This window comes from Opisthocomus hoazin, chromosome 9 (genome assembly GCF_030867145.1).
Source record: "Opisthocomus hoazin isolate bOpiHoa1 chromosome 9, bOpiHoa1.hap1, whole genome shotgun sequence".
Lineage (NCBI taxonomy): Eukaryota > Metazoa > Chordata > Aves > Opisthocomiformes > Opisthocomidae > Opisthocomus > Opisthocomus hoazin.
The window spans coordinates 20,781,469-20,805,882 of NC_134422.1; the positions used below are offsets into that span (position 1 = coordinate 20,781,469).

General features: G+C 38.6%; 1 protein-coding gene across 2 annotated transcripts in view; it reads right to left on the reverse strand.

Annotated features, from left to right (window-relative positions):
* Positions 1-24,414, reverse strand: part of FIGN (fidgetin, microtubule severing factor) — a 104,673-nt gene that overhangs the window by 71,516 nt on the left and 8,743 nt on the right. The gene's annotated exons all lie outside the window — the stretch shown is intronic.

Sequence of the window (24,414 nt, forward strand, 5' to 3'; positions counted from 1 at the left end):
CTATCTCCTTCCACCACACCAGCTGCACTTTGTGAGCCCATCAACAACAAAAAAATTTTCAGATAATAAAGTCTACCATTCTCTTATCTCTGTCTTAAATACCACATTTCTTTCTGGCAGAACTTTTTTGGAGGTACCACAAGTGAATCCATGAAGACTGTGTCTTGGAAGGTTCTACTTTTATAATTATTTCCTTTTAAAAACATTCTACTTCAGTACCCTCAGCAGCATACTTATTCCTATGAAAAACTACACAAATTTACTGGAAATTACAATTTTAAGACATTTCCGATCTATGAAATTTGACAGGGGAAAAATATTACTTCTCTATAAGTTGACAGAGTGATTAAAAAAACTACAGAAGGATTATCACTGCCTATTAAGTGCGATAGTTTGAGCAATTTCTATGAAATCCTTTCTTATTCTATTCCTATTAGATTCATTAGCATATTTCCAGCTAATAACTAACAATTGTCCGCTGTATAAAAAAAGCCCTCCCTAAATCTGCTTCAATGGCTAGACATTACATGGGAATCAGTTAAAACTTTCTGATTTCTCATCCAATAGCTTTACACAGTGCAAGCAGTGTTACATCCCTCTGGAAGGCAAGCTCCCTGCTGAGCATCGGGGTCCAGCCCCACAGTGCCAACGGCGGGGTGGGCACAGGCTCCTTCTGCCACCGCGCCTGCAGCTCCAGCGTAGCTCCACACCTCTGTCACCTCACGCTTTCCTCTGCCACCCACTACTGACCTCTGCCAAGAGACGGAGTGTTAGGCAGGTCTTCAGTCTAAGCTCGCGTGTTGCTTGTTACGGTCATTATGTTAGCAAACATATTTTTTTATTTAAGAGATATGTTCCTACCTCACATAGGTCCTCCAGATACCAGATTCCTGGTCAGTGCACCCACTGTTTAGGTACCTGAAATGGCTGATGAGCCTCAACTACCCAATGCTTTAGCAAGCAGCCTACTCGGGCTGCTTTGTGGTAGCTGCAATAATATGCAAGAACTCAGGTAACTTATTTAGACCCAGTTTATCTCCCTCCAGGACTGCAAACAACTTTTCTTCTGTTTATTTTGTATTCTTTTAATGTAAGACAAACAATTTTTCCACATTAACAAGTGGTTTGCTGTATTGTGTGGTCACTTTCTAGTTAGTAAATCACTCTAACATCCTCCATTTTGTCAAAAGATCATGCAAAGGCTTTCCTGCTGCACAGTGACAATCAATTTTCTCTCCTACTAGAGAAGGACATGGCTTCATTTAGTTGTATGTTATATTTTTCCATTAATTTTCATTTCTGTGAATAATGCCGTAACACATAAGTTACTCTTAATGTTCTTCTAAGTGTTGTTAAATGCTACACAAACTTTACATGGCAAGCCTGTAACTCTTAATGCATCAGATTTTCTACTTTAGTGGTTGTTCATCTCGTATGATTTCTTAATGGATTCTTTTTAAAAAGAGCTAGATTGTAATTAATTGTAGCCCATGATTATGTACATGAAAAGGATTGGTTTGAACCTTTACCCTAGACATACACCAAGGTGAAAGAAAAGATACAGGTTATGGCTTAATGGTTTTAGTTAGATAAACGGTGACATTTCTTAATAGAACTGAACAATTCTATGTTTTGTTCATCAAACTCTTTCTTCTTTTTTTTTTTTTTTTTTTAACTGTGTCAAGCAGGTATCAGAATTAAGATGTACTCACTTCACTCAGTGGAAATACATTTGCACTCAGCACCTTCCTTTGTATGGAACAGGTTTATACATCAAAAAATTCGACAGGCTGTAATTGTTACAGAGCATTCAAATATTTATTTAGATTTGGTATCAACCTTTACCATAACTCTCTTTTTTTTTTCCAGTTACTGACCTTCGCCTTCTCAGAACAGGCTAAAATGTCATATAGTTAGTCTGTCCACGGGAGAGTTTTCCAGAACATGAAAAAACAAAAACAAAACCCACCCTGCTGCTGTTTATTTAGTTCTGTTTGTATAGAGAGGGGAAGGTTCTACAGAGCATTTTCACACATATGCTCCTACCAAAAGTGTTCTCTATGAGTTAGTGAGCAATTTTAAGCTAGCGGCTAGTTTTTTAAATCTCTAAGAGTAATGAACCAGCACATTTAAAGAGAGAGAACTTGAGCTCTCATTTTTCAGAGTTCTGTGATGTATCACAGGAGGGCTGTTTTCAACTTGTCAAACTAAATCTTGGAACAAGGGACTCGGAAAACAATGGGTTCTTTTTATCATCACACCAATTTTTGTGGTCCAGGTTTTTCAGCCATGATATTCTGGAGTTCTGTGGACAGACTTCCAACAGATTCCACCAGAGGATAAGAAAATGCTTCGTAAACCTAGATCCAGTTGAAAAAAGAAAGCTGGTGCTATTGTCATCAATCTGCTACTGACTGAAAACAATTTCAAATACACTAATAAAACTTTTCTTTTTGGTCCCACTACCTTTTCAATATTTAACCCTTTTACAAGTTAACCTTGGAGCTTCAGTAATCCCATCTGACTGCCACAAGAGTCACTGTCCGCTAGATCTCTGTGCCTCTCAAGTAACTTTACTCAGCCTCTAGTTTTCCACCTGCAGAACAGAGCAACACTTTCAGAAATGTGTTTATGAATGCTTAAATTTGAATGACTGATATTTTGATATTGCCTTGTATCTATCAGCTCTGTTAAAAGAACACAGTTTTATAGGAAGTTCGAACTACAGCACAGCCTGAGGCATAATTTCTATAGTTTAATCAGTGAATCACTTATCATTGCAAAGTTCCCTTTTCCTTGCTCAGTATGCTGAAATTGTTCATCTCTCCAGAATCATTCAGCTAAACTTATTTCATCATAGTAGGAATATTAAAAAATAGCTAGACTTGCTGTGTCTATTTATCAGAACCTGAAATACTCCAACAATTGAAGTTTCAATTTATTGCTGTGTTGGTCCTGTTTTAAGAGTAAAACTGAAAGGCATATTGTTGATAAAACAACCTGTAACTGCCTTGAAGACTATCTCAGAGCCTGTGAACATACATCAGCTTGTTTGTTCTCATCTAGCAGGAGATATTCATCCTTAACAGAAGCAGATCATGAGCAAATGCCAAAAAAACAGAGTGGAAGTCAGATTTCCCATTTATTATTTAAAATGTGCACTCTGCAACTGTCAAATTAAAGGAGAGCTTTACAAGCATCCGGAGAGAAAGGAACAGGGGCTCAGTAGCAACTGTGCCAGCCCTACATGGCACTATTTGCAATATGGTCCTGCGCTACCCATGCAGCACTCCATTTGTAGAGCTGGACGCAAACCAACTCCTGCGGCTCAGGCTGGAGGATGGGATGAAACGAATCCCAGCTCCCCCAACACCCACACACAGCCCCCAGAGCCCGCACCTAGTGCCCAAGAGAGTACTGCAGGAGGAGGCAGTGAGGGAGCCCAAGAGCTGCTCTGCCAAGAAGTGCCCCCAAGGAAATTTTGGCTTGCATAGGGGGCTGGGGGGTTCACCTCCAGCCAGGCTGGAGGAAAAGCACATCAGCCGCTTTCACAGCTGGGCGAGCTGTTGCAGCCATGGCTTTCAAACAAGGTTGTAATAAAAGTCAAGAGAACAGTTTCTCCCGACTTCATCTCTGTTGCCTTTAACTGCATCCTCTTCACACGTGCTCTTACAGAGAACTGGGGCATCCAGTACAGAGAGACCCAAATCTCAGCTAAGGACCTTGTGTGCTGTAACTATACAGAGCATAGGTGAAAGTAAAATTTGCATTCAAAAACAATAACAAAAAAAGCGAAATGAAACACCTGATCCACACTGACATCAAAACTAAGTGAATTCACAACAAATAACAACTGTCAGCAGTCTTCACTGGAAATACGACAGCTGACACCTTTGCTATTATACATTAAGTAATCATTGTAGTAAATAATAAAAACCATTATTTGTAAGTTTATTTGGAAGTGGTGCTGAAGTATGAAGAGCAAAGCCACAACTAAGTATTGCAGACCCAAACCCCAGCTCAGACATGGAAATCTGCTCACTTAGAAAATTTGCTCAAAACATATGTCCTTAACTTTGCTGAAGAAGGCTCTGCCACTCAAATACACAGGTCTGCCTACATGTTTAAGAGCTAAGCACATGCACACTTATCAGTAGGACAGAGGCTTTAATTCTTCCTCTTGAGACCTCGGTAATAAAGTGGGGATAACCATGCTTACCTACTTTGTAAGGTGTTGTCAAAATTAATGCTCACGGAGCCGTCAGTAGGTGAAAATCATTATGGCTCCCATCCTGCAATTGCTAATGCATGAGCTGCCTGCTGCATGCACACAGAGCCTGGCAAAAGCTAATCGAGTCCTCCGAAGGTGCAGCAGTTTGCCCAGGCCCTATCAATAAACTGTTAAGTGTTTAAAAAACAAAACAAAACCCCACTATACTAAATGTGAACACAGCACAATTTTCAAATGATCGTGCAGACCAGAGTCTCTGGGGCTAAACATAGCACAGGAAAAGCATTCATAACAGAATACAATATGGGGAGAGATACATAGATAGATAGATATACACACACAGGGATATAAAAACACAGCTATTAAGGCAACTATTCAGTATAACTGTGCACACACACCCAAACACACACTCACAGGCAAACACACATCTAAGTACATACAGCACCGAGCTATAGGAAATTGATGGTTGTATGTATGTAAACAGATGTAAATATAGACACGCAACTGATGCACATTATCTCTTCTATCCTTCCCTAAACTGAACTCTCATCTGGAAGAGAAAGCTGGAAAAAAATTGTCCTTGGTGGTTCACTTTGGAGAACGTAAATGAAATTAAGAAAAGATGAGGCAAATCGGTTTGCTCATCAATATATCCCACAAAATCAATTTAACTGACATCAAAATCAAACAATTCACCTGACGTCATGCTGGAGAAGCCAACCATGAACACCTCACAAATTATTATTTTGATCCAATTGTTAGAACAGAATTACAGCAAAAAACTGCACTTTCCACAGCTATTAAAGCAGTGACCCTGGCAGAGCACGTTTTTGTGCTGAACTTTTTATATCACCAAGCCTATTAATCAGGTGGCAGTTCAAACTGATGCGCTTTATATAGTTGACCTGGTCAGTGCTTTAATTACGTGGTATTAAATGGCAATTAAGACTTTTCACATTCAGGTTTAATCCAAAAAAATTAAGTGTAAAATCCAGTAATTTCATAAAGAGTTGTGTTCTTTACCGTGCTTCAGCCTGGACACTGAGGATGCAGCAATTTACTATTGACAAGCACTAAAGGAGCAGGTCATTTCACAAGTATAGTGTGGACAAAGGTGAACCGGGCAACTGATGAAATCTGTGGCCAAGGCGAAATAGCAATCTCTGAGCCAAATGGTAATAAAGTTACTGAAATGAAGCAGTGTAGCTTCTGAAGTGAACTGTCATAAGGAGGATACAGGCTTCAGGATGGCTTGGCCGAAGTAATTAAAATGTTATTGCCTGAGAGCCAATCAAGGTGGTCAGCCCTACCTCTGATTTTGTATGCTACACCTGAAAACCAAACATGCAAGAAACACCAGCAGTTGAGGCTAACGTTCTGTGAAATAGCGTCCACCTCTCAGAAAGTATTTACTAAATTTGCAATAAGCAGAGCAAAGTAAGAGTCATGCTTTAATGTTCTTTCCCATGTTATCAAAATATATCCCTATATTTTCTACGACATGCAAGAACCAAGTAGAAATGGAGTCAAATGTCACTTTCCAAAATTTCCTGCTAAATCAAAGACAATTACTTCTCTCAATAGCTATTAAAGGCAGATAGTTTAATCATGGGGGAGGCAATCTAGTGTATAGGACATTGCAATAGGAGTCCGGAGATGTAGGCTTAACTCGTGGCTCTGCTACTGACCTGCTATATGACCTTGGGCAAGTCTCTTCACATTTCAGCGCCTCTTTGTGTCCCTATTAACCTTTGTTCGTCTCAGCTATTTAGAATGTAACCTCTCTGACGCAGAACAGTCTCTCACTACATGTTTTTACAATACCAGCACAACAAGGTCACCATCTTGGTTGAGACCTCTAAGTGCTACAGTAATCCAAATAAATAAGAACAATATATTCAATTATTCAGAATCCCACTTACATTTATTCAATTTTCCCATAACATCTGGATAGCTGAGACATCACCACAGATTAGAATGTGCGCCCTACATCCTTTTAATTTTAATGTCTTACCTGCTGTTCGTGTAATTGAAAATTGCATTGATTTTCATAAAGCGAAGAACACCTCACCTACTGCCTAGAACACAAACAACGGCATCAGCCATTGGTGCCCAAGGTATTCAGAACACATAGGAAATAAATCATTGGTCTGAAAGGAGAAACAAGAAACCCCACCCAGTATAAAGTTTGACCCAGCAATGCGCTTAAGCATGTCCTTAAGTTTAAGCATGAATAGTCCCACTGAAGCTCTCAAAGCAAGCTTAAATAAAGAACCAGAGATTTTCAGAGTTTGGGGAATACTCTGTAAAATATTTGAAAAAACTATACCAAACACATGAATGTAAGTATGTTAATATGCATATTATGAAATTACGCAATATGAACAGGTTCCCAAAGAAGGGGGCAAAATACTGCTTGCTTTAAAAATGGGTGATTAAACAATGGAGGTTTCTTCTTGTAACTACGCTCCCCAGCAAGCACACACCACACCTACATATGCAATTCAAAGGAGATTTCAAATACTTGCATTTTCCGTCTCTATTTGAATGGTACTTTGAAAGCATTTAGATGCAGGAAAATATAACACAGGTATCTCTATCTGTGACATGTTTTCTACGAAAATATTGTTGAATCAAGGTATACTTTTCATAAATTCTGTCTGTATTTTCAAGAATTATCCAAACTGAGCTAAATTAGGAAAAACATAGGCTCCAAGCAGAACCTAGAAATAAAACTCATAAGAAGAAAAAGCAGGAGTTGTACACTAAGGATTTCATCTAATTTATTTGCCTAGTATCTTGAAACCAACAAGCAACAAAATATCATAAAGATTTGGTTACTTAAACAAGTTTGTACAGTTGAGTGCACATTGACAGGAATCATTCTTCTTTTCTTGATTCAGATACAGATACTTGAGTATGCTCACCTTCAGTTCATGCTTTTTAATTCTGACTCTTTGGAAACAAAAACAAATACAAAATAAGAAAACATTAAACACTCCCAGTTGGAAATTGTTATAAAAGCACCAGTAGCAGAAAAGAATGGTAATTAAAAATGTACTGACCCCCAAAGGAAGTATAGAACAACTATTTTCGGAGTGCAACTTTTGCAAATCAGCTAAAATCCTACCTGAAGAAAGGGCTCAAGCCTATGCAGGTATTGATATATCAATAACAGGCCATGAATGACAGTAGAATAGTAAACAACACTAAAAATAAAAAAAGGAAAGAAAAAAAGAAAGAAAAACCTACATTTGGCTTAATAGTCACCCTTTGAGGAAAACTGAAATCTGTAGGAAAAACAGAATAAGAAGTCTGCTGTCTTCCCTAGTCTCATAAATATGTTGCTGTCCAAACTCAAGCTTGGGGTATGACATAATTTTTATTTTTTACACAAGAAATCTTGTTCGTGAGTAAGTGTGGCATGAAGGTAGGACAAGACTGGTAAAATTGTTGAGGAAGTTGGAATTTGCACAACTTATTTACCACTGTAAAGGGATTATTATAAAAAAAAATATTGCATAAACTATGTCTTGAAAAGACAAAATTTGTAACAATCATAAATGCTAGTGAAAAACAAGAAAAAAACACACCAAGAACTCGAGTAATAAAAGGCACGTCCTTAAAGGTCTTTTCTCCTCCTGGGAATTTAAATGTAGTGAAAATTTGGAAGATGCTGTTTCTTTAGCAAGGAGCTCAGTTACCATAACTGATACACATTGCCAGCCTTAGAATTCTAATTGCGTTTAATACAGTTTCATGTTGCATCAAAGTACAAAATCAATACCATTTGTCCAGCAAACAGGAAAAATGGAATCTATAAACTGCTCTTATTGAGTAATTAAACACCTATTATTGTCATGAGTGGTGAAACAATGAATTTGATAAGACAAATTTTTGCGAGAAAACACTGCAGTGATTAATACCTCCCTACGTATTAAATAAAAATGACTGCCTTTTGTGTGGTACTGCTGGAAGAAGAACAGGAATGAGAGAAGTAGTTGCCAGTGACACAATAACAGGCTAACCTTGAACTGAACTCCTTTCCTCAAGAAATTAAATGCTGTAGCAGGACTTTAAATCCCTCCACTTAGAGCTCATTTGTGTTCCACGTAACCTGCAGTTCCTGAAGAGAACTCATTATCTTCAAAAGGAGAATCCTTTAATAATTTCTTTACAAATGTGTATATTGTTTCTACAAAAAGTATTTCATATCAGAAAAGGGATAAGAGTATTAACAGTGTAAGCAAGGCAAAAAGGCTCATATCACGAAGACACCATTTCTGCTTCCTGGGAATTCAAACGCCAGCTACAGTGGTATGGAAAAACGAATGAGAATGAGGTTAAAGAAAATGTACCTTTACAGCAAAATTTTAATCTGTTAGATTGATGTTAAACTGCCTTGGTCTTTCTGCTGCTATATGCTGTATTTCTATGTATAGACCCCTTCCCCCAGTGCCCCTCCTGTAGCTTTGGCTTCCTATTTTTCTTTTCACTTAGAATGATGCACTAGGAACAACTATAGAGTACAAAAGATGAATCTATGGATGTGACACTTGTAAAGGGTAACCCTATTTCACAAGTGAGATGGGACAAAAAAGAAAGAAAAAAGGCCACAGAAGCAATAACTGCTCACTGAATTACCATTAAATTGTAAGATTTACAATCCAATGTACAGTAAGTGCATATCTAATGGAGTTTGTCCTCTAAAAGAATATAAAGTAGATCTTTGCAGCATAAGATGTATGCAGGTTATTTTTTTTTTTTTTGCATCTTTTTTTAAATTGGGGCACACAGAAAATAGATGTGCACATAAATTCCAGAATTTTTACACATATTAAAACTAAGCCAAAGCTAACATTAAAATATTATAAATGTAGTGTGATTAGTAGGATATGGCTTTGTATTTCCAAAACATGCTCACATTCTACAGAGAGATAAAAGATGACTTTAAGACAGCCAGTCAATACTGCTTTCACAGGTATCATTGGTAGAAGCGGATCACATATGAATTCAGTTTATTGCTCTGATCTACTGGAATTCAATGAAATGACTGAAAAGACTTTTTGTGGGGGGCGGCAACTATTTAGCTGCTAACTATTTCCAATGTCTTCTAAACAAAACATCTGGACAGAAGTTTCGGATCACTTTGTTCAATACAGCCTTAAATCACCCATGGTATTTATTTTCATATAATGAATGTAATATGAATAAGGCTCATGCACAGCATTATTATTCGTAAACATTTTTGTCACTAATTTCACTGGTCTTATTCATATGAGCATAACTGTTGAGTGATTTAAATTTAGAAATTAGCAAGGCATGTCAAACAATTATTTAAATAGAAGCAAACTTTTACATGAAATAACAGGCATATTCCTATTCTACTGTATTACCAGGGTATAAATAATCACGTTTCACAGGATGACTCTGGAAAATTCAAGCCTGTAATAAAACCCCAAACTATCAAATAGACAAAGGAACTTTTGGGTGGGTGAGCCATTCAAACAGCAGCAAGGCAGATCGTGTTCTGCACTCTTAATTTGAATGAAGTTTCATTTTCCTTAGCTAAACTTCAAGCTTCCACATTTCCACAAATGGCATGAAAACTTTTACTCTCCTACCTAGAAGGAAGTTTGCCTACCACACAAATTTTCCCATTATCTGGTTTTTATTTCAGAGGATTAAAACGCAATGCACAAGATCAGCAACGATAGCCTTGTTCTCTCCAACCTTAGTGAGTCAGGTTCACTGGAGGTGAAGCAGTGGAATTATCAGTACAAGTGGCTGTGTCATCAAAGCTTTCTGAGAGGTAGTGTATGGAAATGCCTAAACAAACAGAAGCGTAAAAGCTGTCTGTATAGGAAAGGGCTCTCCCAAGGCTTTTCATTAAAACAAATTCCAATTGCAGCTTCACGATGCAGCTTTATGTTACATGAGAAATATAAAATCTTGACATTTTTCTAAATGTGAATGGGTTAAAGAACCTCTCCACGCTACAGTGAGCCTGAGAATTTCCAGCAGCTGATGAAGACCAGTTGACCACCTGATACTTTTTCAGCAGGGTGATAAAATTAACGGATTGCTTTGATTTGCTTGAAGGATTACTTTCTATAGTTAATTGTTTAAAGTGCACAGTCTCACAAAAGGGAAAAATATCAAGAAGGTTAATGTAGAGTGAGCTAATTGCAAGCTGATTACATTGCACCAAGCAAGAGATATTGCTCGTGTTACATACCATCACAAGGACTAGCCTGTTCCACCCTGCTGCTGCAGCAAACAAGCTGATTTGCTAACAAAGTGGTCAGCTCGGGCACTCGTGCAGCATCTCGGTAGGTCCACAGGCGGCTGCTTCCCATGCGGAGAACCTCAAGCTCCATTTTCCAATCTGATTACACGGCTCCTTATTCCAGCAGCCTTAAACCTTCATGGCAGTTTACCAACATTTTCATCACTTTTTCTTTTACAAAGCAAAAGAACTGATAAGCTCTCAGGTACCCGGGATTTCACAGTCGATGGCTGGCAGGCAGCCAGCTCCCCTCACCGCACAACTGTTTTGTGACACAATGCAAAAAGGACACTGAATTTAACAGATAGCACAAAACTATTAGAATTTTGCAGTATGTACAAGCAGGCAGCGTGTCTCTGTCTTTGCAGATGTAGACAGCTCTGTTTAGTCGCATTTAGAACATGCTCAGACCCGAAAAGAGGGGTTAAAAAAAAAAAAAAGAAAAAAAGAAAAACAAGAACAGATGAAGACAGAGCACTGTCACTAAGTCAATCGCACTACAAAGTGTGCACTCGAGCTACTTCATTGCAGTGCTGCCAAATTACCAGGAATTAGAGACAATACTAATAACTTTTGATAAAAAAATTGAGAAAAATATATCTTCAGATTAAATGAAAGTATTTGACATAAACTGAAACATTATTTGAACATCAGAACAAATGCAAAAAAGAGACACTAGTGTCTATTTTTGGCATGAGAAATGCCTACATAAAGCATTAAAATAGCCACAGGATACACCTGGGTTGACTTATTCTCTGGCTCAGAAATACCACTTGAATGATGAAAGAACAAAAATACAATTCATAAAGGTGTTTCACATTTGCCAATATAAAATGCTTATTCTGACGTATATCATGTACTGTCTAAAAATCCGAGGTATACAGGAAGAATTATAAATATATACACAAATTTATAGAGATAAAGAAAATAAAGAATGAAGAATGAGGGTTCTGGAAAGAGATTACTCTACAAATCTTAAGGACTCCAACAAAAAGCAAGGGAGAAGGAAACTTCCTTATTTTCGGTTACAGAAAAAGACCTTGATATTAAACCAACAAGTTTTTACTTATTGCTGCCGAGGCTCACACTCCCATTCGAAGAAACTGGTTACCCCTGTATTATTTGCACAACGCCCAAACAGCCTGTATGGAACTAACATAACACGAAGTTAATAGCGTAGAAAACAATTCCCCCACGACCCCCCAAGCAAGCAAAACATTTTTTTTCGATCGAGCGGATCAAACTGAAATCCGAGGGAATACGACCCGTAAGGTATTCTTAAAAGATGAAACGCGGTTTTGCATGTCATCACTTTGACCATAAGGGAACGGGGGTGGCAACGCAGGGGGTAAGACAGTGAGTTATGGGGGGGGGGGGGGGGGGAGTAGAGCTGAGCCGGCGCGGTGGCTGAGCACTCGGGACCACCAGCGCCTTCCCCCTCTGCACCTCCGAGCCACCGCCTGCAATCCCAGCTCTGCCGCCGGCAGCCGGGACCTGAACCCGCGCAGCGGCGCGGTGCGGCCCGGGCTGCGGGGGGGGCGCGGGGGTGGCCCAGGGGCGGGCGGCGTGGCCGTGCGCGGGCCCCGGGCGCGCCGCTGGCGGCGGGCGGCGCTGCCCCCGGCGGGGCGGCCGGGGCTGCCAGGTATACCCGCGGCGCTGTCAGGTATACCCGCGGGTCGGGGGGAATTGCCGACGTCTCCGTGCGGGGCACGTGCGCGTTTGTGTGTATACGTCTCTGTGTGCAGCTATACAAATGTTTACGTGTGTTCATGGAGGCATACTGAAGCGGGCTAAACTGGCTTCCCTGCAGCCATACGTAGTGCTCAGCACTGCCAAAATTCTCCTACTCTAATCCCTCCCCTTCAGACAGCTACAGTTTTATGTAGACGCACACGGAGGCTACCTGCGTGTGACCTACACACACGGCATCCGTATGCAGGTAGTACAAGTAGGTTTATCTTTATAAAATTATGTTCGCTAATTTACATGGAAATTTCATGTCTGATAAAATAAAAACCATATTGTAACCCGCTTCTGATACCAAGACGTTATTCCCGTGAATGATTCCTAGGGAACTATTTATTCTGGCTCCAAGGTTTGAGAGGGTTTGCTCCTTGCAGATGCAGGTTGTGGGGGTGCCTTCCTTTTTTTTCCCTTCTTCCCCTCCCCCCCTTTTTTTCCCCTCTATGATTTATTGGATGGTGAGCAAACCCACTTAAACTGTAGTTGTCCGTATGAATCACTAATTTTCATGTTTCTAATTAAAATGTAAACTGTGTAATGAAGACATCAAGTTTTTAGGCAAATGTCTCTTCCAGTGCCACTTGGGGTATGGTAATTACTGAAGCAGATCTATGGATGCTCCCGAATCCTCTGCAAGTCCAGATTAAAAGCATTACTGCTAAACCTTGCTTTTTACACCAGGGAATTGTGTTCTCTAACCTATTCCCAGTTTGCTTACAGATGCATATCTGTACAAGCCTTTATAACTAGTCATTAAAAAAAATCAAAATAGAAGTTTATCACATAAATGGAACAGTTTGTGGGGGGAAAATGTGATTTCATTTAAAATAAAATTTGACTTCACTTTTATGATTATACATAACTAGCATAGTAAAACCTGTGCTGAAAACTTACCGTCTTAGTGCTTCCTCCAGAAAAAGAAAAATAGATTAGGCACTACTAAGAAAATTTTTTAAAAAGAATAAATGATATTTCAAACCTGTATTAAAATTCCTATTGTCCCACAGTGCTTGTTTCACAGTCAATTAATTTAAAAATACATCATTCAGGAAAACATTAATAAAAAAAGAAATCTATTCACTGAGAAAAAATGTAAATGGCCATTGCAAATACAAAATACTTGATGTGCAACTGAAAATCTATTGTCATATTTATTCCAGCCTTTATGTCTATATCTGAAATTTGTCAGAATTTATCCTAAAGCAAATGACCTCTCCTACATTTACCGAAGGAATACAAGTCCTCTCCTGCTTACAATTGTTAATTGAGCCTGTCTGCTACAGCACCTCTTTCCTCTCCAAATAAGCCAGGATACTTGTTTTACATATTTACTGCCAAGCACTTGCACGGTCCTCTATTCTACTGTAATACTGGGGGTTCTGCCCCCCCTTCTGGAAGATTTTTTTTTTTTTCTGTACTGTGAGTAGTTAAAGCTGCAATCCACAGTCATATAAAGCGTCTAAAATGCTTAGCACAAGAAGAGGTTTTTCTTCCTCCCTTCCTGGACTCGAAGTCCATATGCTGACTGGTACAGCCAATTTTCATATTATTTTTACATAAATGCTAGACAAGCATGTCTGTGTTGCTAACCTGGATGATGAAGATGAGAGTGCACAGAATGTATGCGTGCATATGTGCATGTGCATAAACATTTTAGTGGGTGGCCCACCATTGCAGTTCTGTTTTACTAGTAAAGTGTTGTATACAAACATGTGAATACTTCTCAACAGAAAAAAATATACATAGGATTTCAGATTATATCAAATCATAAAGCATCTTGTCTCTCAAACTGTAAATGCCTTAGCAGAATAAAATAAAACAAAACAAAACACCGTTTAGGCGTTTCCTTCAAATGTATTGTTCCAGCAAAATCAGATTTAATTAGACAAATAGCATTTTAAAGGCTACTCCTTTACAACATGGTTCTCTTGAAAATGATGGGGGGTTGCAACTGAAAACACTATTCTCATTTAGCTCCGTGGTAAAAAAAAAAAAAAATTGCACACACTCACACATGCTAAACACTTCCCCTTTTTTCTTTTTTTTTTTATTATGGATTGAGACAATGGGAAATCTTATGTCTTCACAACAGTTCCAAGGCCATATTAATCAGGTGTAATTTTTAATGAACACTGACTGTTTGCTGCTCATTCAAGGTATTTCATCAGGAGGTTATTAATTTAAAATAAATGTTTCAACCATATCAGGCTGTAACCTTTCTTGAAATGTAAATGAATGGTTTAAATGAGAAGATTAATAAAGAAGGGATGTTCCAATTCCAAGCATGGCATGCTATGTATTTTTAAATTTGTCTATGCCAGATGCTGTCAGTCAGAACAAAAAACTGTCCAAGCAGACAATCTGTGCGTCTGAATGTTGATCATGTTGGAAAGTAAAGGGGGAGGGGGGACAGAGTGTGTCAAGGATTCATGGTCCTTCATCTTTGCAGTAGAGCAAACACGTCTCTCAGTATAACGACAGACAGCTGCTTCCACTTTCTAATGTGCCCTAACTTAGATCACTGAAAGAATTGTCAGCACTCAGAGAAACACACAAAGATAACACAGCCAGCTGCCATGAAGGGGGAAACAGCACAGCTCAGAAGAAATGGGATTTGTTCCATTTGCATGATGCTGGCTCCCTTGGGCCCCTTTCTTTCAAATCCAAAACACAAAAGACAACACTTAACATATTTGCTTAAAGATGACAACCTCATGTTGATTTCATTTGGATGTAACAGTGTCAGGATTACAGATATAAGAATATATTATATCTGTAACGGGGACTGACAAATGTATCCATCAGTGAAACTGTCTGATTCATCTGCTTATACAGCCATTTTACCATCCCAAGGGTGCCATCTAAGTAGTAACTTTAGAAGACTGAAGGTCTAATTTTATTACACCACATTTCAACCTACTAAACAATATTATTTCTAAAATAGATCATTTTTATTGGAAGTCTCCCTGATGAAAAATCCACTAGACACCGGAGAATTTATGAACTGTATGAGTCCTTTGAACTCCATATACTGCCCATTTTAAGCAACTTTCTTTATACACAATCAAAACCTAAGCTCAAATAACTGAAATTGAGTTAAAAACATAGAAGATAATAGTACGTATTTGAATATTACATCATAGTCTGTCGCTATTTGAATATCTGCTGTTTGGCAGCCCGTCACTATTTAGAGTGCTTCTTGTTGCCGTTCTGCTTCAATAAAAGAGTTTCTTCAATAGAAACTCTATGAATAATTACTGTTCTTCAGTACACTTTGACCAGCTACGCAATCTAGTTTTCGGTCGAGGTTTTCAGTGGGCCCTCCACAAGTCACATGGAAGTGACTGCGAGGCGAACACGCCAGTCGTCGCGTGGCCCTACAGCTGCAGAAACAGAAAAGAAAACTCAAGGGCACGCGCTTGCAAGATTGCCTGTCTGCAGAGTTTTATGGACTGGCCTCTTTTTTAATCAGATGAAACAATTAGTCCGTGGTTAGACTCTCTCTAGTTTCAAATGCGTTCAGTGTAATCACTGAACTGTCTGACTGTGAAAGTATCCCCACCACCACCAAATGCCTCTGCATAATGCTCCCTACGCCAACCGCTTTGTCTAGAGGAACTCGAAACTGCTTGTTGCTATCTGCTGCCACCAAGAACTGCACTGTAATTCACTAGATTGAAGTTGTTTTGTAAAATGGAGTTAACTGCTGTACGTGGAATTTCAGCACAGCAGATGGTTACCAATCATTATTTTCAATTTGTTTAGTTTCAAGCCATGGGGCTGGTTGGGAGGAGCAGTGAGGACAGGAATGGGGAGAGGAGCGAGGTTAGATACACTGGCTTGCGATGCAAGTAGTGCTAGATGGCATAGCATTAAAAGGAAAAAAAAAAAGACTCTGCTCTGAACTGCAGCAAAGCTAAGCAAAAAAAAAGTGTAAAATCACATTTTATACACACACATAGATAAAAAAAAAAGAACGTAACATTTAAAGGGGAGCACTTACTGATCAATCATTCTCTATTCAAGAGTTACCTTACATTTTAAATATTGGAAATGGACTTTAAAGCTTCCAAAGGTAAATTGTCTCTATTCACATTTTGCCATCATTCAAGTTTAAATCACTCTCTACTATAAGCGGTTCAGTTGTTGAACTGGAAATGGAAAAGGAACCATTTATGGACAAGTGCACATGAACAGAAATTAAGCTGTAAATATCTGGGCTGGGCCATTATTATAGTCCAGAAACATCTGGGGCTGAAGCCCAGGCTAGGCCCCACTCCTTCTGTGTTCAGGTAATTGCTTAGATGATTTATAACTTACTGTTTCTATTAAAAATTGTTTAAAGAGAAATTTGGAGCCTGAATTCTAAAATGAAGATGGTTTTGCTCTTGCTTTCATTTGTTCAGGAGGAACAAAAAAAAAAAATATCCTTTTTCCGTTTTTCTCCCCTCTGCTACATTTAAGAGGTACAATGTTCCACCACAAGGACAAAATTCACACTTTTCTAAATTCATACCAAAGACATGACACATACCCTTCCAGCAACAAAAATTGGAGACCATCCGTTCAGCTTACATTTGAGTTGCTCGGTGCTTTAATACTTCCCATCAAAATTAATTTGAATTATTTTCCCCACATAACTGATTTTTTAAAAAAAAATCCTGTGAACTGTATCAATGCATTCACAGCACATTCCCTTTTCCCTGCTGTTTTGATCCATCTGAGAGTCAGTCAGCTCTGCCTGCCCAGCCGGTGCCAGAGGTGGTGCGCGCGGAGGCCCTCCAGCGGGCACCTCACCAGCACCCGGGAGCGACCACAGGCACCGTGTCCCTCATGGGGACGTTGCTGGCGCTCGGACTTGCTTCCTCCCACTCACTTCAACACAGCCTGATTTTTCTGGCTTTCAGAACAAGCTGGAAAAGCCACCCATTTGACTGGGTGGAAGAAAAGAGCCCAGAATATTGAGGTTTGGGGGGCAGGAACAAGGGATATGCATGGATGATACCAATCCTCTACTGGCAGTTAGGAAAAAGAGATTACTCTCTCCCAGGCAGAACAGTGGGGAAAGTCTGATGGCAAACCCGTCTGTCATCAAAAAACTTGGTTTTTTAAGACTGACCAGACACCCTAACTATATTTCCAGCCCTTTTCCATGACAGCTAAAGCTTATTCTAAGAGTACCCCTAACCCTGCAGAGATGAGGCTTGTAAAGGGGTTAACCATGCCCCCCTCCAGGTGTTACACATCCTTTTATATCAAGGTTTCTGTATGTTGGGCAGTTTACTGCACAGCTCCAACACAAGACACCAAATGAAGGAACAAGTTTGCAACCTGGGTGTATGCCAAGGTTGAAGTGACACACTAGTGACTGTCTCAGCCCCTCGGGAAAAAGCGGATTAGATGAATCACAAAACAATGTCACCATTATTTCTCCAGTAAGTTAACTATCTGTTGGTCACAGGCGACCAAGACATAAAAAGTATGACCTAGCACTTTCACAGATTGTGCTCTGCCTTGGAAATTTTTTTTTTTTCCAGAATCTCCATAAACTGTAATTATCCTTAGATGGACAAAAACTCTTTGACCTTTTGAGGCAATAGAAAACTTTGTGTATGGGGTTGCATCAACCTAGGAACTTATCACATAAATTTTCCAAACTGTTCACGGGTTATTGTCAAACTCCACCAACAAAATTTGGTCCAGTATCACCCGTAAAGCAGATACCGTACACTTCATATACCAAACACCTTTTCAGTATTTTTTTAAATTACTTTTAAAGAAAATGTTGGAAAGCTAGATGCGAATTCAGCATAGGTCTCCTGATTATAGGCCAGGTGACCTGCAAAATAAACAAAAACAATCCCCTTAACTTTTGCTGGATTCTTTCTCAGTTTTTCCTTATGTTGTACAGAAACATAAATTCAACAATGCAGTTAAGCTGCATGGCTCAACAATAAATGTGTAGCTAAAATGCTCTATTGATGCAATTAAAACGCAAAGTTTGCCCAGAGTAACAGGCCTATCTGTTAAACTATGCAGAGGACTTAATGAAGTCATAGCAGGAGATCCTTTTCCTCCTTCTGAAGTGTACATGCTCCAATCACATTTCAGTTCAAATTGGCAAAATAATATTTAAAAATGCTCAAGCAGAAAGCACACAAGTTAAACCAGTACACTTCTAGGAAAGGTTGTATACTTGGTTAATGACACTGTGCGACAAAGTTTTCTTTAATATATATTCCTCCCTAAAGACACGTTCTTAGACCAAAACTGAACTATGGAATGGGACATGTCTTACTTCATGGTACCAAATTCAAGAATACTTGCTCTTTTGTTCTATTTCAGTAGATCTAAGGAAAATTTGAAGCAGACTATCAGATTAATTTGAAACCCTCTGATTTCTAGGGGTGATGCATGCGAGTAGAGAACCACGGTCAAACATTTGAACTAGAGAACAAGTATGACTTCACATAAATATCAACATTAATAACAATAGTCCATAGGAGAACAAAAAACTGTACGATGGCATTTCACAATACAAAAGGGTTGAGCAATTGAACCTAGGGGACTGGAGTAGGGTTAACTGGGTTTAATCCCACATGAATGATTTATTATCTAGATTTTAGTACATAACAAATTTTAGTACCTAATTTTGCAAGTCTCAAATACTGTGCACTGTCTTCTGTAGTCTTTACTACAGTAAAGAGTAGCGCATCCCTAAAGAAAGATTTCTACCAGGTGAAGGAATAACTGTGAGACACATGATTATGCCATAGTGGATTTGAGTCTTTATTTTCATGAAGATCACCACTAGAGTGAAAAAACAAAGCAAACAGCATAAAAAATACAAAAGCTTTCCCCCAGATCAAAAAAAAGAAAAAGAAAAGGAAAGCAAACCACTTACTGTAGTAGAACTCCAGGAATAACAAGGAATACACACAGAGATTTTACTATGCCACCCAAACGGGATTCCCTGCATAGGTGCCAGAGTTAAGACTTTCTGCAGGCGGCTGTGTGGGTGAGGGCCTGGCAGCAGAGGCCATCGGCGTGCCCGCTGGAGGCTGGGTGCCTGGCAAAGGAGCTTTTCAGAAGCTACTAAAATACAGAGGAAGCTACCAGAACCAGATCTGTAAGCAGTGCTCACTCTTTCTATTTTTTTAAGCATATTTTATGTACTCCAACACACTGTAAGTATTATATAGCAAACCAAACCTCAAAAGGATTCCTGTCAAGTATAAACACATGCATAAACACAAGATATAATTGAAAAAGTCTTTGCTTAATGAGCTCAGGGGTGCTTTGGCATAGTGCATAAAATGTAAATTCGAAATTTTAAGATGATATATCAATTCCCACAGGTGAGCTTTGGAATCAAAATAAAAAATATAAAATCTATTCAGCATCACTTCAGGTTCAGAATACTTTTACTCTAACATGCAGCCACACCCTACAAACAACGATGATAAATTTTCTTACCACCCACCTGTGTAGTCATAAAGCGCATTATCTTTTTAGAGGCAAAAACACCTCAGGGTAAAACCAGGGTCAAATTTTGCATTGGCAGTAGCTAAAAAGCTCTAATATACCTAGTCAATCATACACTAGTTGAAATACAGCCCACAGAACACTTAACAGCTCAGCCCAACAAGCGTATCACCAAGTGGAATTTAGTGCACAAATGCAAATGGACAGACTTTTTTTTTCCCCTCAAACCATACATGATTTTTATCCTTATTATCTTACTGCTGACAGCAACTAAGTATTATTACAGCTAACTAGGAAACAAACTTGCTTGCCTGAAATCCAACATTGAACACTGACACTTCCGAAACTGTACACTAGTGAATTACATTACAACATAAAAGAAATCCCTCCTGAAAGTAGTTATCCTATAAGAATCACGGGTATACAAGGTTTCACTTCTTTCAGTGCCTTTTTACCACATAATGAACGTATTAATAGCTATCCAGTCACAGTCTTTTGCTGGAAACATTTACAGAATACCCCAATTTGATACTGATTGGTATACATAGTAAAAGGAAACACCACATGGAAAATAGTTATTTTCACCACAAGAAGGATAGTTAAATGATAAATTAACATCATTATTGAAAACCTCATTATTGCAACTACATAATACTATCATGCCTATTCATACTTAATTTTCTCATAGAAATTGCATTATACAACATAGCACATAATCGGTTCTGATTGGGGGTAGGAGAGAACCAGTCGTTAACTATGACTAAAATGACCAGTTTTCCAGTGCAGTTGTCTTCTAATTAAATCTAAGTGTAGAGCACAGTCATTGAGATATGCTGTAATGATTTGCTCAGAAGTATTTTTCCCTTTTGGTTTTTCCCCTCTGCTTATCAGAATATCTTCCACCTTTCAAAACTAGAGCAAGGGAGAAAAAAAGAACCAACAAAACCCAGCCATGGCAGGTGCCAGGCCAAGGCATGTATTACTCACCATCCTTCCGCCCACCTTCAGGAACGCAGTTCCCGTATTTCTTAGCTCTTCCCACGAACAGGTACTAACTGAAAAGCTCAGAACTGCACCACAATTGCTGTTTCAAAAAGTCAAGCTTCTTAATGAGAAACTAGACTGCCATTTTATTAGCAGCAAAATGAATACAGTTGTAGTACTCAATGCTGCATCAAGCTACAGTGATTCCTGTATTTACTGTTACCTGTTAGGGATCAACCCCAAACCCAGCTCTGCTCCAGAACAGGTTCTAGCTGAGCATCTGACAATGCCAGCACTGTACCCACGTGCAGGTATCCCAAGAACTTGGCACCCCGGGAGCATATGAAGTGGGCACAAGTTTCTCTTCAGTTTATGGTTAGTATTTTCTATAAGATCAGACTTGTAGAAGAAATAACTTATTATATCAGAGTCTCTTATCTTTACAATGAAAGACTGCAGGTCACCTGGTAGAGGACACAACAGATATTAAAGTGATTATAGCCTTGATCGTAGTCAGAAGATAGAATTACATGTGTGTTGCTAGAGATGTCAGTGAGACCATGCAGAATGGCACTTTTTTCTGTTTTAGAAGCACAGTGTCTCTACATATTTAAAATACAAAGGAGTTTCACAGTGGCAGACTAAGACTGAGAGGCTGGGAATGGGGCAGAGGGGCTGGGGGATGAGGGCAGGCAGGGAGAGGGGGGCATGGAATGGCTTTGAAAAGCCAGGAAGGAGAGCTTCTATTTCTCTGCAATGGGTTTGTATCAGCCAGGCTTAAATAATGGTATTGCAAATTGAGGCCCAGGGGAATTTGTAGCATACAAGTGAGATTTTTGTTCACCAAACCCCAAAAGGTATGTGGGAGATTTGGGGGTTTGTTTCCATTTAAATGGCATATGTATTTCTAAATCATAAGTTAAACTATTTCGCTCTGTTTATTGTATGGCCTTGCTGATCCAGTATCTGTTAGGAAAAGTATTTTTCCTAGCCAATATAGTTATAACTCATTAAATTAACAATTATCTGTCACTGTACTTAGCACTTTCATTTACTTCCCTTCAGAACTTTTGAACAAGGAAGAAAGCAATAAATCTCATGTAATAAACCTCATAAGGAAAAAAAAAAAGACAGAGGGGTGGGGTGAAGCAACAGAGGGAAAGAAGAGCACAGCTAGAAGTCATCTGAAGGGGTATAAGCTTTCCAGTGTAAACACAGAAGCTAATTAGTATGTTGTGATTTTAAAACATATTCTGTTATCAGAAAGCAAAATAGAAATCTGTACTAAAAAAAAAAAAATAAACTTCTTCTCAAGTCTTTAAAGCAAGTGGACAAAAACATAGGCACATACAAACATAAGCCTCTACTCCCCCCTCCCCACACACATGCACAGATACAAAATTGGGTTACTTCTCTGTAAATAGGCTTAGCTCCTGTAAATATATCTCAGGATTTTAGGTGTGCTTTTTCACACTGTAAGATTTCTGTACAAAACCAGTTTCATCTAACTCCCTCTGATTATTATTAGAAACTCATTATTTGAGGACATCTATCTTTACAGTAACTATGCACCATTAAGGAGCACAATGCTCATAATTGTTTAAAAAAGCCATGGGGGGGAGGGGGAAGGGAGAAGCGGATCAGGAGGAGGGAGAAGGTAACTAAGGGAAATTTTGCAATTAGAACAGCATCATCTATGCTGCATTTTGCTCCTTGGAACATTTACACAGTAACAAACTGAGTTTAAAGTTTCCTCCATCCAAAAATCACAAATGAGTCATTATTCCTTATACCTTTACATAACACACAATTTTCTGTCCTGATGAATTTAAATTGTGTTCTTAGAACCACCAGGAAAAATCAAAAGCCCTATTTACTCTATCATACAGCATTAATACTTCCAGAGCGAGGTTGTAGCATTTAAGAAGTACAAGTAAAGCTAATGCCTACCATTTTCTGAGGAAATTCCTTACAACACCCATCACCTGGCTTCTGAGATTTGTTGCACACCTGCATATCCACAGTCAATACCAATTGCAGGGCCTCAACGCCTTCGACAACTGAGCACCCAAAAGTGGAAACCTGAATTGCACTTGCTAAGATGCAATACTATTCGTGATGTTATCTCAGCCACTCAGAGCCTTCAGGCTCAAACTGCAGCTGTGGTAGCAGCTCTGAAACAGAAAGGAATAGTAACTTTGGCTAAAAACGACTTGCCTGTCATGAATGAAAGCAACGAGTTTTACTATCTCTAAACAGCTGAGATCCAGGGGGGGGAAGTGTGTTTGCTGGTTACTCAATAACAAAATATCCTTCCTTAATCAGTGGTAAAAATTATTACTCCAAATGAATATTGGTCTCAGTTTGTCTGTTATTCTGTACCATATGGATAATCTGGTTGGTGATGAAAGAAATATCACATTATGACTCTTTGAACATTTCTAACTAGTGAAAACTTTAAAAATGTCATTTGTTAAGACGCTGGTTATTCACAGTCTCTGTAAGCACATGATGAGATAGATTTTGCCTCCATCTAACTTTAAAAAAAAAAAAAGCTTAAAACAAAGGCTTCTCAAACTTACTTAACTATGTGTCTCAACAAAGACGTTCTCTGCGTATTAGGGTGTGCCTTTGATATGACCGTCACGTTGACAAATGCTGTGGGCCAAATACGGAGAAGTGCTTCACATCCCTTGTTACGCAGGATTTACTGACTTTCAGCTTCAGCTCTCTACCAACACTAATATTAATCTGAATAATATATTAAATTTCTCAATAGCACTACCATGGTATCAGTTAAATTAATGTTCCTCTAAAGTTTTTAAACTGAATGTGAAAAAATACACCAGTGTTGTAGCCTTCACAGGACAGGAGTATGAAATGAAATGAATGAAAGTCAAAGAATAAAATGAAAATCAATGATTTAAAAAGGTTAATTGCTGCATGAACAGTTTCCAAAATGTATTTATTTCAGCTTTTATTGAAGGCAAAGAGTAAGAAATAAAGAATTATCAGAAATTCTATAAAGACATGAAAAATTACTATCTTTAAAATAGAGTATCTGCCTATTTATAGTATGTTCAATAAGCACCAGCATAGATATGTAGTTAATATAAAGCTGCAGATCTAACATTAGTAAACACAAATCCACTCTATTTTGTAAATAAAATGTACGTTCATCTGAAGAGTTAGCAAATCTACAGTCTCCTTCCATATTAGAAATAACTGAATCTTGCTAGTTTAAACCCAGCAACTTTCTGACTGAATGAGGATATCTAGTTCACAAATTATCACAGGTGACTTTAAGCCTATATTATGTTCATAAAAAACAATACACACTACTTTAAATTTTAATTTCTCCATTTTAATCACTCAGATGACCTACCAATCAGGTTTAAAGATCTTCAGCAAACTCCATATGTATTTTAAATAAAACAATTTTATAGAGTGCAAGAAAGGAGTCATAAAAACATATTGTCCAAACTGAGTTTGCATACAGCAACATTGCACTATTCTTTTAGAGCTGCAAGAGGCAACAGAATTGTATTCGTATACTGAAGGTCTATTTCTACAATACTGCATATAGTGATGTGGTCCACAAATGCCAACAACAAGGGACTGAAAATAGGATCAATTCTTTTCCTTCTCAGAAACAACCTTGTAAGCATCTGAGTTCCCAAAG